The sequence below is a fragment of the Myxocyprinus asiaticus genome, chromosome 13 (genome assembly GCF_019703515.2).
Source record: "Myxocyprinus asiaticus isolate MX2 ecotype Aquarium Trade chromosome 13, UBuf_Myxa_2, whole genome shotgun sequence".
Lineage (NCBI taxonomy): Eukaryota > Metazoa > Chordata > Actinopteri > Cypriniformes > Catostomidae > Myxocyprinus > Myxocyprinus asiaticus.
The window spans coordinates 25,157,401-25,169,318 of record NC_059356.1 but is presented as its reverse complement, the minus strand read 5'-3'; the positions used below and the strand labels follow the sequence as shown (position 1 = coordinate 25,169,318).

General features: G+C 35.7%; 1 long non-coding RNA gene across 1 annotated transcript; it reads right to left on the bottom strand.

The window, feature by feature from the left end:
* Positions 1-3,469: 3,469 nt before the first annotated feature.
* LOC127450575 (uncharacterized) lies at positions 3,470-11,528 on the bottom strand. Its single transcript, XR_007899007.1, has 3 exons — positions 11,392-11,528; positions 5,966-9,846; positions 3,470-3,759 (listed from the first exon to the last, which is right to left on the bottom strand). It is a non-coding gene; the product is annotated as an uncharacterized LOC127450575 (long non-coding RNA).
* Positions 11,529-11,918: the final 390 nt, after the last annotated feature.

Here is an 11,918-nt window from a genome sequence, read left to right as displayed (position 1 = left end):
CCCTGCTTGAGGTTATGTCTTTTCAGAGTTTGTCCAGAGTCCCCTGAGAAAAAGTTGTGTTTTACAACTCTTTGAAAATCAGTTTGAGAATATTTATGTGCCAAATACTCACTAATCTATAGTACAGTTCCTTTGGTTTGTATTACTCTGTTGGTGTTTTAGCCTGGCCAGTCTGCTCCATGATCTGCTACATGAGTCTCCCATATTATAATCTCACATGAAAATCATAGTCTAAACTCAATAAAAGGTTTGTGTCTATGGACTCGTTCACTTTCTCATGTTTTGGTGAGGGACAGGTCATAGCCTGCACAGAGACTGGGAGAAAAAGTGACTCAGCTCAGTTGAGCTTGGAGAGGATGCGCTTTGAGAAAAGCTTGCTGTCCCACATGTCTCATTTGCTCTCTGTTATTCTCACAGCATGCTGGAAACTGTGCGTTCACCTCCGCTGAAAGCAGGATATGACTTGGGCCAGAATGTCCCTATGCCAGAATAACCCAAAGGAGTTTAGGGAGAGGAATGAACATTTAAGATGCAAATCTTTTAATTTAAGGATGTTTAGAGTTTTAAACATTCATATGATATTTAAAACTCTAAACATCCTTCAATTAAAAGATTTGCATATTTTTAACCATTCAGCCCTCGTCTTTGAAATCAAACCCACTCTTTCAGTATCACACATTGTGTTCCGCTCATTTACAAAAATATTTCGTGTTGATAAAGTTCAAAGGGGTATATCCTCACAGAAAAGAGATGTCATACATGTGACTTTACACATTTCCAATCAAAAGTTTGGACCAATATAGTCTCGTGACAACACGTAATTCCTACAAGATGGTGAAATCGTAAGATTTACAAAAATGTATGACTTTTATTCCTATAGAGACCAACCAATCAACAAACAGAATTCCAAATCGATAATATACAGGCATCGCATTTTAGCTGGCCTCCATCCAACATTTACGACACATCAGTGAATAAATTTGGTTATTCATTCCATATTTATTTTTGCAGTACATGGCCAATGTATGTCAAAAACCTGTAATACGCTTCCCTCGTCTTGTTCCAAACCCCAATATTTGGTACACAACAGTTATTTTTCTATTAAAATTGTTGCATCACATTTTTTTGCCTTAATATAAGTTGTGGATAAAGCCTTCTGTGTCATGCAGAAGACCTATTAGATGCACGGTTAATCCAGATACAAGGAAAAATGTTAAGGTAAAAAGTAAATTACCTCAGTTATTTCCAAGTCTTCACTGAATTATTGTTAGATATCACACATTAAAACAGATTTTATGCTGCTGGGTTCTGACCGAGAAGCAGATCTGTGATTAAAACAAATCATTAAAATAAAATAATTATTAAATATTTATTAAATGTTTAAATAAAATAATTCAGCCTGCATAAGATGACATTTAGTCCAAACAGGCAGGAGAGAGAGATTTTGGCTATTCATTGATTTTAGATGGCCAGATGTATTTTTGAAATATTTTTAATATTTTTGAGGTTATTCAATATTAAGAATACATTTATTGGAAATGCATTATTTTATGTATGCTATTGCACACTTTGCTTGCTATGATTTCTGTGCTGATAATTCCCCCACATGGGAAAAAAATGTAGTTGCTTTTTCCCCAACTTATTGTGTTCTTATATTAGTTGATGTCACTTACTTTGAGCTTATTTTTCCAGACCAGGTCCCTTTTTTTCCCCTTGAGAGATCTGGTAACATGGCAAATTGTATATCACCCACCCTTAGCACAGAGTACTGTCATTTAAAAAAATAAAGATTGTTATTAAATGTTAAACGTAACTTTCATTCTAAATGGTTACCAGTTGGAAAGGAGGCAGAGGAACACAGTAACACAGGAACCGGAATGAAAAAAATACTGTTTCTGCTCAGAACAAACTGAAATGAAAAACATTTCATTTGTAGTCCCTGCTTAGGAAAAATCTTAATAACATATAACATTGGTCACTGGTTCATTTTTCTCTATGGAAATAAAAGTTGTACTTTTTTGTACGAGCCAACTCGTACAGTTTTTGCCATCTCATATATAATTACAACTTTGGCTGAGAAAATGGCCAGTGAGCAGAGTTGTAATGTAGGAATTAAGCAAATGACTTCTTTGAAGAAGCTAAAATCTATAATTATGATTTGTAGTACATAATTTCCATAATTCTCAAGTGCTATTTCATAGTTCTGATTACTTCCATGAAAATGTGGAAAATAGTAATAATTTGGAATGCACAATTAATCAAAAGAATAATATACATTACTATTATGGCATCAGAAATTAACTTTTCATAAGTGTCAATTACAGAAATGTCACCTGATGTGATTTTTAACCAAAGTGAAAAGCACCCCTGGTAATTTGGAATTGTTTTAGATTAATCCACTGGACATGATCAATAATTGCGATTACAATATCACAAAATAATAACTGATAAATGATGTGTAAATGTGTCCAAACTTTTGTAACGCACCCAGACCCCAGGTTCACGCTCATGTGGTTGAATCACACACACTCACTTTTTATAAAGAAACATCAGTCCCTGACGACTAGTGAAAACCTGCTGAGAGATCCCAAACTTGAATATGAATATTGTGTGTGTGATTGAGCAGCTGTGTGTTGTTGAGGAGCAGAGGTGGGTGGAGTCCCCAACATTTTTACTCTAGTAAAACAATTACTTAAAAAATATATTACTCAAGTAGAAGTAAAAGTAGTAATGTAAAAAACTACTCGTGCAAGAGTAAGAAAGTATCCAATTAAAAGAATACTCAAGTAGCGAGTAACTAGTTACTTTAACATAAAACATATTGTTACAGAGCTCAGCTGTAAAGTGTCGCTGTCGTAAAAGTCCCTTTCAAAAATCTCTCAATAAATTTTCCAAAAAGTTACTAAAGTTAATGTAAGGGAATAAATGTAGTGTTACTACCCACCTCTGTTGAGGAGTGAAGAGGCAGTGGGCTGTAACTGGGTGGGGAAGAGTACTAGGATTCGGTGAGAAATAAAAGGTGACACACAGATCTCATGACTCAGCACATGCACACCTCCCGAGCCACACTGAGTCATGATCATATTGAGGAATTTGTTTATCTGGCAACCGTTTATAAATGCTTCAGAGTTGCTGAAGCTGCAAGTTTAGTTTCTACTAATTAGTTGTAATGATTTAATGTGAATGCCTAAAGATCATAAAAGGGTGTAGATTTCTGCTTTTAAAAGCTAGATCTCACTCTTGCTGTAACTGAAGCAGTTACTGAAAACAGTATTTTAACTGAAGACAGTAATTCAGTTTTTGAGTTGTTCAAAGTGGTGTTGTTTCTGCTGTGAACCGCACTGTCCTCTGCTCTGCAGCAGGAAGGGGCCTCAGGCCTGTAGGCGCAAACCAGCTTCAACTGCGTAAACTACATAAAACCCCCAACCACAATCAAAGTGCTCCTTTTCAAGTTTTTATTTACATACTGCAGTATTTTCATTGGGGTGTAATTGTCAAATTGTTGGCAACATATATTTATACACTGTATGTGTGTGGGTATATACATGCATACTCCTAGAAGCATTATTAATGCTAGGCAAGCAAAACTAAGATACGCAGTCTGTACTAAACTTCTGCTCGATGGAGAAAGGAGTGGGAATGCCAGGATAAATCATACACCTCAAGACTAAAAGGATTCGCAAACATGCCTGGTGGTCTGTTGCAGCACAGCCAGAACTTTGTGAACAGTGAAAGATCTGCCAGCAGAAACGAAAGATCCTATCAAGATGAACACAAAGGAGAAAAAAAAAGAAGCAGTCAAACAGGTGGAGAAATAGGCTTTTGATAAAATAAGGGAATATCATTTGAATTAGTGGGAGAAATGATAAGAAAATAAGTATTTGAACACTTATACAATGTGGAAGTCATACTTTTAACCAACTGGTCTCAAGGGGTGTTTTTTATGCAGATGTTGGTTCCCCACAAATTCCCATCAAAAGGGTCCAAACAGAGTAACCACAAGTGTAATTCACATTAACTATGGCCATGTTCCACTAACTTTTGACACCCACAAAGTATCACAATACACGTCTATATTTTGATCAATATATTGATTTATAATTTGCCCTAACAAACTTTTGTGTAGTAATTTTTTTTTGTTTGAAAAGTGTTTGTGCTATATTTCCAACCAGATCTCTTGAGAATTTGTAAGAATACTAGAAGATGGTGAATTCTTAAGAAATCGTGCGACTTTGTTCATTTGAAAACTTCAAACTTAGACTTATACACCAACCAATCACACACACTTCTCATGTGTCCTTGTCGACCCTGCTGTTTTGTTTCTTCCTTGTTAAACTAAATCGATGTTGTTAAACCTATCATTGAAATGTAACACCTATACCCAGACCGTAAACCTTACCATGATAGTAATGAAAAAGCCCTGTTTTGTTGGATGGAAGAAAAATAAACTTCCGTGTCAACCCCTAATCCCATACCTAAACCTAACCAAAAAAAATTAACACCTTACCCAGATCCTAAACATAACGCTAATGGGACAACAGGGGTGAATGGGAGACCACAGCAAATATAATTTTTGCTCACCCATTTGCCATTATTGGCCATGGGTAAAATGGCATTATTACGTTTCTACAACTTTCCATATGAAGAACAAATGTTCACTAAATTATAAATTATTATAAATGTACACTAAATTATTTTTAAAAATGCAAATGAAAGAAATTTGCTAGATTTATGCTGGTAAATAAGGCAGAAACACATCTTCACAGTCTATGAAAAGGTTCCATATTAAAATAAAAACCCTGTTGTGTACGACAGAAGAAAGTGAAACTTATGGGTTTGCAGTATATATAATTTTAACTCCTAACTAAAAGCCCATGCCTACAACTAACTATAAATTTGAACCTGTGACCATGATTGCAATTGATAAATACATTTTGTGTACAAGGGAAGAAAGGAAATATGAGGGTTTTGATGGAGATGAGGGAAGAGCATGTGATACATTTTTATACATTTTTAAATGAAATGTTGGATGATCTCTCACAAATCCACCATCATGTACTATTCTTATGAATTCTCATGAGACTTTCTTTAAAATAAATGGCACTTGGTTTGATAATTTGTTATATAATGCAAAGGCAGTTACACATTTTTTAAGTGTGACTTTTAAGTGTCCAGATACTTTTTGGGGACTTTTTCACTTTTTTAAAGAACAAAATGCAAATGACACATTCAGTTGACTCAGCCAGCAGATTTTATCCTTGTGGTGTGCTCTACCACCAAATTTATTTTTAGTTTAAGGCAGACAATTTTTTCTGTATTCCCTCCTGGCCAGTCTGTCAAGACAAAAAACAGTGTATCGCCTTTATAAGGAAAAAAAGCTTTAGACAAAACATACTTTTACATTACATTACATTACATGTGCTTTTAGTAGATTTATAGGATCTGTCATCTGACTTGAATATGTCTTGTGAAACAGTACCTAGACTCTACTTGCAAGCTATTTCCAGGACAAGTCTGGCAAGCATATTCAGAAGTTTCTGAAGATCGCTTATTTGGTCAAATGTTAAGTGACAGGCTGTTCTTCAAACAAGTATCAAATGTGGTGAAATCAAACAAGTTGAGCTGAAAAATTATTGTGGCACAAAGTGCAGTTGGAATATACACACAAAAATGGACCTCTTGTTTATAAAAGGGGAAAGTATGGGAATAGCCAAGTTTAGACAAAATTTCCTTTAAAAGAATATTTATCAAACTTTTCATCTAAGTTCATCCAGTAATTCCATGGCAAGATTTGTTCCGGTTAGAGGCCTTTTAGCAATTTCTCACATGATAAAAAATGGATAGAACAACTTACTGAAAATTTGGCTTTTTAGAAACCTCTCATGTGGTAAAGCCTTGTGTCCTTAAGAGTTTGAATGAAATACAAAATGAGCAATCATAAACATACTGGAGAGTAAGAACTTACTGTGTGGTAAATTCTGTGTCCCAAGTCTGTCCATTGCCAATCCAGACTAACTTGGACACGGCCAAATGTGTTTTCAGATCCCAGACAGGAGTGGCCAAGTTTAAATGCCTGTGTGAGTTTGTCAGAGAGATCCAAGAGCTCTTTAAAAAAAAAAAAAAAAAAAAATCATAAACACAATTATGTTAACTTGCACTTTTGATATCTACATAATTTGGAAAATTATATTGGTTAATAAAATATCAAATCAAAAAAATCTAAGGATGAAAAAGAAATGAAGAATTTGCAAGAAAATTCAGTTATTCCCTAAAATCCTACCTGATTTAAGTTTCCTGTGAAAATGTTGTGATAAATCACAAAAGATCTGTGAATAAGTTTATATTTGTAAATCAAGTTTCTTGGTCATCTGTTGACCACAATTCTCATGTGAGAAGCTAAAATGCATTGAATAAGAGTGTTTGCTTTAAATGTAAATGTAGATTTCTATTTATATTAAAAATTGAGTCATATTTAACCTTATTATGGGAGCCACATGGGTGCATAATTTCAGTTGTTTTTCCAGTGTTCCATATACACTAAATTTAATATGTATTTAATGTTTTATTTCCTGGATTTGCCAAGGCAATTCTATGGATATTTAAGTGTTTTAGAATTTCAGAAGCAAATCTTGAGAGACGGATGCTTTACCCTTTGTCTGTGGCAGACAAAGTATGATGTGCTGTCTTTGGGAAATTGTCTGTTTTGGTTTTTCTCTTGAAGGCGAGGTCATAGTTTGAGGGGGGAGGAAGGGGGTTTATAATAATAATTATTTTGCCCCTGGGTGAAATTATTTATTTATTTATTTATTTAGGTCTACTTCATTTGGGGTATTGTAAGGGCCATGCGAAATACTGCCCCGTTTTCAAATCACATTCTATTTTGCAAATTCTGATTTGTCATGGAGAGAATACACAGAAGAAACAATGAGCATTCAGTTTTAATTTTACTTTTTAAATAACACTTTTTTCATGACATGAAGCTGAAAGGAAATACATTTAATGCTTTCAAAGCCTTTTTTTTTTTTTTTTTTCAAAGTTCTGTAGTTTCAAAAATAATTGAGAACCACCTACTTTGTTTCTCTTTGGTCTACTTCATCCTCATCTACTTTAGCCTTGTTTTTTCATGTTTTCATTTTATTTGATACATAGCTTTAAATTAAGTTCTTGATCACTACTTAACTTGTCGTCAGTGGCACCTGCAGCTGTACGGCCGTACGCACTGTGCGCTCCGACTGACCTGAGAAATATTTACTCTCAGAATATTTCACCAATCATGAAATGTGTCCCGTATTTCTGTTGGCTGTTTAAAAGAACTAGCAATGCCCAATTTGCAAATGAATAATTCCTCTGAGTCGGTTCTTTTCAGTGAATTGGCCAAACAGGCTTGCAAAATGGTCTGAATCGATTCGTGATTCAGTACAATTCGTTCAGAGCGCTCTCACACTGACTCATTTGGAGCGGTTTCTCACACAGTAAAACAGTATCGGGATATTTACGAATACAGTGCTGGATACAGTGGAAATGTACTTTTTGAGAGGTAACTTTGAGAAACTTCAGCTAGTGCTGTGACATATGAATAAGGGGGGTGCTCAAACTGAACGTATTTTTGCGTCTGCTCTTGCAGTTTTTCAATTGTTTTCCATGTAAACATTCGCTACATGGATGTCTTTTGACAACTGCATCACGTTTGTCATGTGTTTTTGCATCTCTCACAGGAGCGCTGCGTTTTTAGACGCTGCGTCAAGTTAAAAAGTACTTCTTCAACTAATAAAAACGCGTCTCGAGACACTTGCGTTCTGCTCTATTCGTTGTGGTGCATTTAGCTCTGTCTGAACGGTTACTGGAAGAAATGCTTTAGCCAATAGTTACATGAATGCTGCTCATACACTAGAAAATAAATAAATGCTTATCTCAAAGTCACCAGAATTAAATGCTTTGGTGTTGTTTTTTGCAACAAAAAAATCTCACAGGGGAGCATGCCCCCGGACCCCGTAAAATACAGCTATACTAGGAGAAGATACTAGGAGAAGATAATTGGAGAAGAAATGAGATAGTAAGCAATTTTGTGTTCGGGCTTAAAATCTGACGGTATCGTTCAGGCCGGGTACCGATACGGGCCACACGGTCTCGGGTTTGGGTTTCATTTTAAGGCCTGTGCATACCTCTAGGCAGATTTCTGAGCACACCCTCAGATTAAATCCAGCAGGCACCCATGCTTGTTGTTAATTTATTGTTAACGAGTAGGCCTATGTTTATTCCATTGGATTAAATTATATGTTAAATGTCAAACAATGTTCCTTTCCACTGTTTGAATAAATGCCAGAAAGGTTTAGCTTGGTAGGAGATATTGAAAATTACAGGGTTTAGTACGTTCACCATTTCTACCATTCTTCAACCAAGTAGAAATAGAGCATCCTTGTCAATATCATGTTCTTCCACATTTGCCACAGAATCACTTATACTTGCAGTAGACCCACAGTTCTAAAAAAAAGAGGGGCAAAAGAAAGGGGCAATTTTTTTAACTTTTTTTTATGGTGAAACAGTAATATCATGAATGTCTTCAGCTTGACTTTTTTAAAAGCCCAACTTTTAGTGTCTGGGCATTAAGTGCCTGGTATTTTGCAGCTGCTGGTTAAAATTGTGTTTATTAGAATTTGACAAGCATTGGGGTCACTCACTCTCTTTGTCCGGACAAAATAATCCAAATTAAACAATGCTACACTTAACTTGACCTTAATAATAAACATTTTCAAAAACAAATAACGTTTATTTCATAAAAAAAAAAAAAAGAAACATTAACCCAAGTAATAAACAAGTATTAATAATATTTGCTGGGCTCTTGTTCTGCCAGAGCTGTCTTGTGAAAGTGTTGATTAGTTTTTGGCAGATGTGGTTGCAGACCGTAACCAATTATCAACTGAAAGGCAGTGTTCAACCTTTAATAACCCAAAGAAACAACACACTTTTTCTTGAGCAGGCTTGGTGAGTGAATTAGCCAGCACCTCGACCCACTTGTGCTGCATGCTCTTTGGATGAGTACATCAGGGGAGTCGACATCTTTGTTGCAGGAAGATAAAGAGAGACATGAGAGCCCAAATTTAGCCCATTGTGGGCCAGGCCAGCTAGACTGGTTGAAATTGATGGTGCAAAACGGACCAAATAAGAGCTGCAGGCCTATGCTGCATACAGGTGCGGAGAAAGGACAACTACAGTACCAATGTCTATAGACTCACCTTCAATTGAGAACAACTTTATAACCTATTAGCATTTAAATTATGTATATTTAATAAAATTGGAGAGTATTTCAGTGAAATTATGCTCTTAAATGTCAGGTGTGTGTGCGTGTACATGTTTATACTACATTGTGGGTACCAAATGTCCCCACAAGGATAGTAAAACTTGAGATCCTTGTGGGGCCCAGCCAGCTTATTAAACATACTAAACATGTTTTTTTGAAAATTTAAAAATGCAAAAAGGTTTCTGTGAGGGATAGGTTTAGGGGTAGGGTTAGGGTTAGGGAATAGATATTATCGTTAGATCCCTATAAAAGCCATAGAATGCATGGAAGTCTATGGAGAGTCCCCACAATGATATAAAAACATGTTTGTGTGTGTGTGTGTGTATAATGCAGTGGCCCCAAAAAGTATGTGTAAACTTAAGTTGCAATTAAAAATGTTTTAGTGCTTGATTTGCAATCCTTTCCTTCTCTGGGCATAGAATCAACAAACTTCTGTAAAAGCTGTAGAGAAAACTTCCTCTAAGTTTCAGCCACCAAAGGTTTCAGTTCATCCACACTAGAACAATGACGACCTGGCATTTTTAACTCCATTTCATCCCATAGGTGTTCTATATTAACAAAAACACAAAAAGAGGATTCAGTAATAATGTGGATGTAATATACTTTATTAAACATAAAAATAAGAAATATATCAGTTATGATAATTTGTTTCCTTATTCGTTTCTTTGGCAGTAAAAGTTATATTAGAGATGTTTACACACTAAACAAATTAATATGTACATTGCTGTGCTATGAAATTGGTACATCATAAACAACTTGAGATGAGTATACATTCACAGGGAATTACCTTGTAGTACCTTGTACTAAGAATGGATTGTAAACAGACTATCTGTTAAAAGGTCAATGAAAATTGATACAACTTGTGCATTTCTGCGACTGGGGCCAGAAAAATGAGAAGATAGCAGCACAAGTAAACACACAACTTACTGTAGAGAAACCTGAAACTACAGCAATGTTATTAAATATTCAGAAGTTATGAATATTATTAAACATGTTACAGTAACTTAACCGGAAATCGTAGCCTATTAAACACACCGTGATCGTTAAACACAATATCCCCCAAGTGATGTTTCATTCATTACAGCAAGACAACCAATATAAGCATCAACAACCCTACCAGAAATTAAACACGCAAGGACGAATGATGTAAACCTTTGATTTCGCGCAAAATACGACCCAACAGCTCAAAATATAAAACATTATTTGAGGCTTACAGTAGTTTATCAGGGAGAAGGACACGATTTTGAATACAGTTTTTTTTTTTTTTTTTTTTAAGAACTCAATAATGGGATGGTATTCAATTTAACCAAAAAATCTAACATAGTGTAGCTTTAAGCAATTTAGTGTTTTACAATCTACCCTTTTTCAATGGCCCAGGTGTTTCCTACCATCTCCTTTTTATGGGAAATAAGGGTAAATAAGGGAGAAATTAATTACAGTAATAGAGAGAGAGGATGTTTTTGATAAAGAGGGGCGCTTAATATAGCCAAGTATTCTCAGCATCTCTCACCCCTCTCCAACAGCCCAGCAATGTGACCCACAGGATTAACAAGTCAGTGTTTATGACAGAGGCCGTGGAGGAACCTCCAACCCACACACATTGCACCAAGATCATCTTGAGCATGTTGCTAATGTGAAACTCAACCCATGACTCTCTTATGGGAGTTAACATCAGCATTCTAAGTGGACATGCAGTGTCAGATGCCAAAATTGTGATGACCTTAATTAGCAGTTACAGTAGTTAATTTGTAATTCAAGACAGAGTATGGTTGTAAGAGACGCTAGATAAAGCCTAATGAATACATCAGCTGTTATCCTGTTAGTTTACTTCTATTTAAAGTTTCGTAGGGGAGTAATTTTCTAAAAATGTGGTGGACACACATTACTTAGGTGTGAGGTTCATGTGACACTAATATAAGACAGATTAGCAGTGATTTTTTTTTCAGGGCAAATGAACACACATGCACACAAATGGTTGATAGAGGGCCGGGTACATTCTTGTTCAATGCCCTGTACCCTCAAACACGCAGCATTCAGACAATCCATCACCAACATGCGAGCCAGGGTCTAAATGAAATCCAAATATGCCATACCTGTAGAAAGCCGAGCCAGCCAACACATGGTTGTCTGTTTGCTCATGTTGTGTAGGAGCATTTTACGAAGTGATGTTAATGGGATACAGAGAACAGGCCCTTCTTCTACTCACTTCATCTCAGTGGGTGTCATCTCTCAGGCCTGCTGAACCTTCAGTGGGGTCAGACACAAGAGAACCAGATAGAGTGTTCAGAGCTGTTGCAGAAACATGCCTGAATACACACACCAGGTGCTCACACACTGAATGCTCATGGGTCATTCTTAAAATATGATATCTATCTATCTATCTATCTATCTATCTATCTATCTATCTATCTATCTATCTATCAATCTATCTATCTATCTATCTATCTATCTATCTATCTAATTTTGTTTGGCATTAGTGAGGTCTAACAAGTGTGTGGAGCAAAACAAAATGTCAGAATGTAAATGATGTAAGAAAATGTATCCCTTTATTTCATGTCATCATTGGTGATACTAATGCTAAATACTTGTATTTTGAAAAAAACAAAAAGTTGTTGAAAAA